This window comes from Pteropus medius, unplaced genomic scaffold, assembly GCF_902729225.1.
Source record: "Pteropus medius unplaced genomic scaffold, Ma_sr-lr_union100, whole genome shotgun sequence".
Taxonomy (NCBI): Eukaryota; Metazoa; Chordata; class Mammalia; order Chiroptera; family Pteropodidae; genus Pteropus; species Pteropus medius.
Window position 1 is genome coordinate 275,334 of NW_024348529.1, and position 6,392 is coordinate 281,725.

Sequence of the window (6,392 nt, forward strand, 5' to 3'; positions counted from 1 at the left end):
CCACCCCCCAGCCCCACCTGGCGTTTACCAGGTCCCACACAGCATAAGCCTGTGTCCCCACCCCACCTGCAGGGGGACCCGCTCCTCCTTGGCGCATCCTCTGTTGTGAGCCCCTCACCCGTCTGCACTGTCGCCCCTTCCCCTCCGGGCCCCTCCCCAGCAAGCCTGTGACTTGGGGAGGGGCGGCTTTGTGAGCTGACGCCACTCCCCAGGCCTCCTGGGCTGTCTCAACTTCGGGTAAACGAGGTCTGAAACGCTCACTGTGAGCACTGCAGGGGAAAGACGCCAGAGCGAGTGACCCGGGCGAAGGTGGCCTGAAGCCGCGTGAGGGAGCGGGCGGCAGGGCGGCTGCCCACCCGCACAGGGGCAGCCCGAGCCCACGCTCCCTGCCGCTCCGGTGCCCACTCCCCAGACGGCCGCTGGTCACTGAGGAGCGGGAGTCGCCTTTGTCCCGGAGCGGGAAAGTGAGGACGTGCGGTGACCGCGAGGCACAAGCTCACACACAGAGAAACGGGCCACTCGCTCCGGGAGCCCCCGCCCCGCTGCCTGGGAGAGGGAGGCTGCGTTGTGGGGGCCTCGATGGCGCCCAGCAAGCAGGGAGCCTCCCGCAGGGGCCGATGTCCCAGCACCAACCGCACGGCAGAAAACACACCCGGAGCCACGGCCCAGCTGTGGAGACCCGTCAGCCCCACGTCAGCTGCAGCGGGGAGAGGGAGGGCGTCTGAGGGGCCCATCTTCTGACACCAAGTGGTCCTGGGGACACAGGAGCGTGGAGGGGAAAACACGAGGAAATGTGACCAGTCGCAAAACAAGCAGAGCTGGAGGCGGGGCCGTCAGCTGTGGGCGGGGCTGTCGGCTGTGGGCGGGGCTGCCGCACACCACGTGTTCTCGCGCTTGTAAGTGACATGTCATTGTCTCTTCTTTATTGTCCCAGCAGTATATGCTCCTTCGGAAATTGTAAAATAAGCCAGGAGGAGAGGAACCGAGCTCAATGTTATCCCTCACCCAGAGACAACCCATCCTTTTCCGAATATATAAATGGGCAGGGGGGCTCCTGAGATGTCAGTACGGGGAGCTCAGCCAAACCTCCCCCCAGATGCCCAGCAGCAGTCAAAGGGAGCAGCGGCGGTCACTTAAGGTCTTCGAAGACTAACCAGAGGCCTGACTGACAAACTTAGAAGCACATTCCACATTACGGAGGCTCAGGAGAGGCGGTGGGAGGTGATGGCATCTGAGCTGCAGACCCCACCCCCATCCCTACCCCTACCCGCCACCGCCCAGTTTGTATAGAAGCCATTGTGGTGGGCTCAGCGGGGACGTGGCAAAGCCCATCTCCCCAGGGCCCAGGATGGAGAGCCAGCACGGCCACCAGTGGACATTGGAACTTCCCATTTCTCCACTGTGTGCCGTGGGAGAGCTATGCTGCGCGGGTGGTGGCAGCCGGGGAGGGGGGCCTGTCACCCCGAAGCTCCCACTCCATGGGGAGAATCCAGATGGAGCAGCTGGTAACACGTGAGTCCCCCCACTCAGCTTCCACACCGCAGGACAGAGGCCGTGCAGAGGGGGGCAGACAGAGCAAGCCGCAAACGTCTGTCTCCTGGCCTGCTTCTTGCTTGTTTGTTTAGTTAAAATGTCAAGTTTTCAACAAAAAGTTATGAGACAGAAAAATGTGACCTATACCTATACATAAAGACAGGAAAAAAATGTGAAGAAACATTGTCTGCTTTTTCAGTAACTATCTTCGAGGGAGCCCAGATGTTGAGCTTAGCAGACAAAGACTTGAACGGCTACATATTCAAAGAACTGTGGACAATAATATAAATGGAGCACTTGAAAATGGAGCCAGAGCTACCGTCCCAGAGGACCTGCCCTGCACGTCTTATGCCTCAAACCTTCGAGATATTAAAATGGCAAAATAACCTCTGGACTAGGCCTGAAAAAACTTGTGTCCCAAAGAAGTGTTTGCAAGATAAGGAGGCAGATATTATGACTACCGGACTGATGCTTCTGGCCTGGAAACTAAAAACGTTGTTTAGAGTTGGCATCACTATGTGGCATCATCTGCAGCAATAGCAATGCCTTCCTTCCTTCTGTCGATGTAACTGTTCCGTTTTCCTTTCTCGTAAAGGTCCTCTGCCTTTGTCACCTTTTCGGAACACCATTTGGGCTTCTGCCCTATTCAGTGTGTCCCGGATGGCTATTCTGATTGATCTCAAATAAATGCTTGTTGCCTCTCACTTTGAAAGGCCTTTTATTTTGAGGTTAACAGAACCAAAGGAAACCACATTTAAAAATGTAAAGGAAGACACGATGCCACTAACTCGTGAAATAGTGAATATAGATTGATAGAAAGTATCGAAAAGAATTAAATGGAAATTCTGGAGCTGAGAATACTCGAAACGAAGAATTCACTAGAAGGACTTGAAAGTCTGAGCTGACAGAAGAACAAATGGGTAAAGTCGAAGACGGGTGGTAGAGGTGATCGAACCTGCAGAAGCGAGAGAAAAAGAGACAGCGTGAGCGGAGCCTCGGGCGTGCGGGCGCCATCACATGCACCGACGTGTGCGTGACGGAGCTCCAGAGGGAGGGAGGGAGAGGAGTCGGGACAAAATCAAAGAAACGATGGCCGAAAACGTCCCCAAGTTTATGAAAAACAATAATCTACGTAACCAAGGAGCTCAACAAATTCCTAACAGGATAAACACAAGGCGCTCCGCATCCAGATGCATCGAAGTCAAAACATGAAAGCCCGAATGTAATGAGAAAATTTTGAAAGCGGCAAGAGAAAAACGACTCGTCGCATAGGCAGGAACCCCAGAAATATTACTGACTTCTCATCAGAAACGAGGGAAGAGAGGGTGACACGGTCCAAGCACTGAGAGTAAAAACTGTCAACCAAGCATCTCACACCCAGCAAAACTATCGTTCAGAAGTGAGCACGAAATAGAGATATTTGCAGGTGAACGAGAAAGTGTGTTGCTAGTCGACCTGCTGTTCAAGAAATACCGAAGGAGCTGAAAGCACCTGACGCCTAAACAGGAACTCGAATTCACACACCCAAAAGAACAAAGCGCACCAGTAAAAGCAATTATTGACTTCATTATAAAGACGGTGTATTTACCTGTATCTTCTCTTTTCTTCTCTTAACTGACAAAGAGCGAGTGCGCAAAACATCTACAACATCATATTGTTGGGTCCATAACGTACAAATGTTTGATGTTTGAAAACCAGAGCACGAGGGCGAAGTCTGATGGAAACGACACCAGACGATGCCTCGACCCCCGGGAGGAAACGCAGAGGACGGAAAATAAGAATCGCGTTAGTGTGAAAAGTCAGTAAACACACACTTCCTTCCTCCCCGTCGTTTCCCCGAAAGGCACGTCCTACGGAGCAATAACTGGAACAATCCGGTATTGAGTTTATGACGTATTGTTGTATTATAAAAATTAAGGAAGAGGAAATGGAGCTCTGAGGGGTCGAAGCCCCTCTCGCTCCCGGGACTTAAGTTAACAGAAACGCGGGATCGCTTATGACCTGAGGCGTACGTTGTAAGCCCTAGAGCGACCGATAAGAGAATCATTAAAAAGTAGCTAAAAATCATTAAATAGAAGTAAATAGTACACTGGAAGATATCCATTTAGTAAAAGTAGGAATAGAGGACAAAACAACATGAGACATTAAAGGAAAAACCAGAAAGCAAAATGGCAGGCGTAAATCCAACTATGTCAATAATAACATCAAATGTCAACGATCAAATGGCAGAGATCGTCAGACTGGATAAAACACAAGACCCGAATAAATTCTCTCTATAGGAGACACATTAGATTTAATGATATAAGTAAGTTGAAATCGAAAAACAAAAGGATGGAAAAATTATACCATGCGAGCAGCAATTATAAAGGAGCCGCAGTGGCTATGCTAACGTGAGACACCATGGACCTGTAAACAGAAAAAGGTTATTAGAGGGAAAGAGGGACATTTTAGTTGAGAAAAAGGCCAATCTGTTGGGAAGATATAACAATTACGAATGTACACACGACTCAGAGCCCCAAAACACATGCAGCGTGCCCGGAAAGAATTCAGGGAGAAATGGACGATTCGGCAATAATGGTTGGAGACTTCGGTATCTCACTTTAAATAAGGAATAGAAAAACTAAGCAGGGACTAAACAAGAGCATAAGTAAAACCTTGAACAATGCTGCAGACCAGCCGCACCTGAAGACGCCCCCCGAGGCTGAATCCACGTTCTCGGGTGCGCACGGAACATCCTCCAGGAGAGAGCACGTGCCGGGCCAAAAAGCCACCCTCAGTAAATTTAACCAGATAAAACCATTGCTGACCATAATGGAGTAAATTAGAAATGAGCAACAGACAAAAGTTTGGTAAAATCACAAATATGTAGAAACTAAGCAACGTCCTAAATAATCCATAGGTCAAAGAAGAAACAACACGATACGTTAGAAAACACTTTGGGATTCATTAAAATAAAAAAGCAATCTACCGAAAAAGCAGCACTTAGAAGGAAAGTTAATGCTGTCATACCTGTGTTTTCAAAAAGAAGGAAGATCTCAGATGCATAACAACATCTAATCACTTAGAAAAAGAGGAACAGACTCGGCCCAGGTCAGGTCTTGCGGGTCTTCCTGGTTCTGTTTTTCTTCCTTTCCAAGTCTGGAAGGCTCTACCCTTCGCCTGGACGGTTGACTCCCACCGGGCTGTTGTGGTCAGTTACCGCTGCCGTTTTGGTTCGGGTTCTGTGGGTGCCATGTGCTTTTATTCCTCTCATCCTCCGTACTGCTTTCTTGTGTATTAAGTGGACATTTCCCAATGTGACATAAAGTTTTGAGCAGAAAAAAAGTGAAAAAGAGAATAGAAAAACAATAGAGAAAATCTCTATGGTGGGTGGGCATCAAAAGCCCCACTACCGGAGACCAGGGTGGGACTTTGGGGCCGTGCCTGACCTGGCCACGCTGCCTCTCTGGCAGAGCTGGGGCCATTGGAGACACACGAGTCCCTGTCTGCAGTGGAAGCCTTGTCCCACCTCTGTATCTCTAGGGCACCAGTGGTCCAGGACTCAGAGTGGTCGCAGGGCTGCCCCGGCGGGCAGCAGAGGGCGCCCCAGGCCCGCCAGTCTGCGAGTCCGGGTGGTAGAGCCGATTTGGGGGGAAGCAGCGACGGCGCAGGCAGCTGTGCAAGCCGCAGGCTGCGCCACCCCCAGGCTGGGCTAACACCTCTGGGGGGAGCAGCCCGGCCCCTCGCACCCGCCGCTCCCCTCCCACGTCTACCCATCCGTCCTGTGTCCGCAGTGCCTGCCCCTGCCCCCGCCTGGTGGCCCCGTCTGGACTCCTGCACATGGCCCCAAGCGGCTCCAGGACAGAGGCTGCCTGCACCTTGGTGGTGGCCACTAACGTGGGGCCGGGGTTCCAAAGCCGGGCGGCCACACTCCCCTCCCACGGTCATCAAAGCCCTGTCCGACCCGTGCGCTGGTCCCCGCAGGGCCGGTGGACTGGGCCCCAGACGCCAGGGACACTTGCCCGCTGACCCCAGTGCCTCCCACGCACCCACAGCCGCGGGCAAGGGGCCCGCACCCACCTCAGCCGCCCTCTGCTCCAAACTATGGTCAGAACCTGGCCCACTGAGCCCCCTCGTCCTCCTGCTGACCCCGGAGGGGACTTGGCCTCCCTGGGTGGGGGTCAGAGGCCCAGGCACCTCATTCTTCCCCCGTCCCTGGGGCTCCGGACCCTGCTGCCGCCTCGCCCCACAGCCCAGGCCCATGAAGGGGCATCTGAACGCCCCTTCGGGGGGTTTGAGGTGCGGTTCCCCGAGGCCGCGATGCAGGGGGTCACTCCTCTTCCACAAGACACTCTGGTGTGAGTGGACGGTGGAGGCCACGCAGGCCCCGGGCGTGCTCCTGAGAACCAAGCGTCCACCCAGAGGACACACCTTATCCTGGGCGTGGGGCTAACGCAGGCGAATAGGAGCCACACGCCAGAGACGGGGCTCGGGTCCGGACCGCTGTCCCCACCCCTCAGCCTTGCGGGGAGCCTGGCCTGTCCCCTCCACTGGCTTCCAGCCCCTGAGCGCGTGCTGCTTCGAGGGAACAGCTCCTGGGAGCTGACGCGGGGCCTGGCCCAGCCTGACGGCGCCTGCTTTACGGTGGTGCTGGGCCTCGGGGTCCGCCGGGCAGGATGCCAGCAGCTCCCCTGGACTGTGGCGTGGCCAGGCTGAGGGCAGAGGGTCTGAGTGGTCCTCTGCAGATGCCGCGGTCCTGGGGGTGTCAGGGGTGAAGCAAGAGCCGCATTGGCTGGGTTCGGGCTGCAGTGCCGGGGCCAGCCGAGGGAGGCACCCCCTCTTCTCCCGGATCCATCGGTCTGGGGAGCCACCCTAGGCCG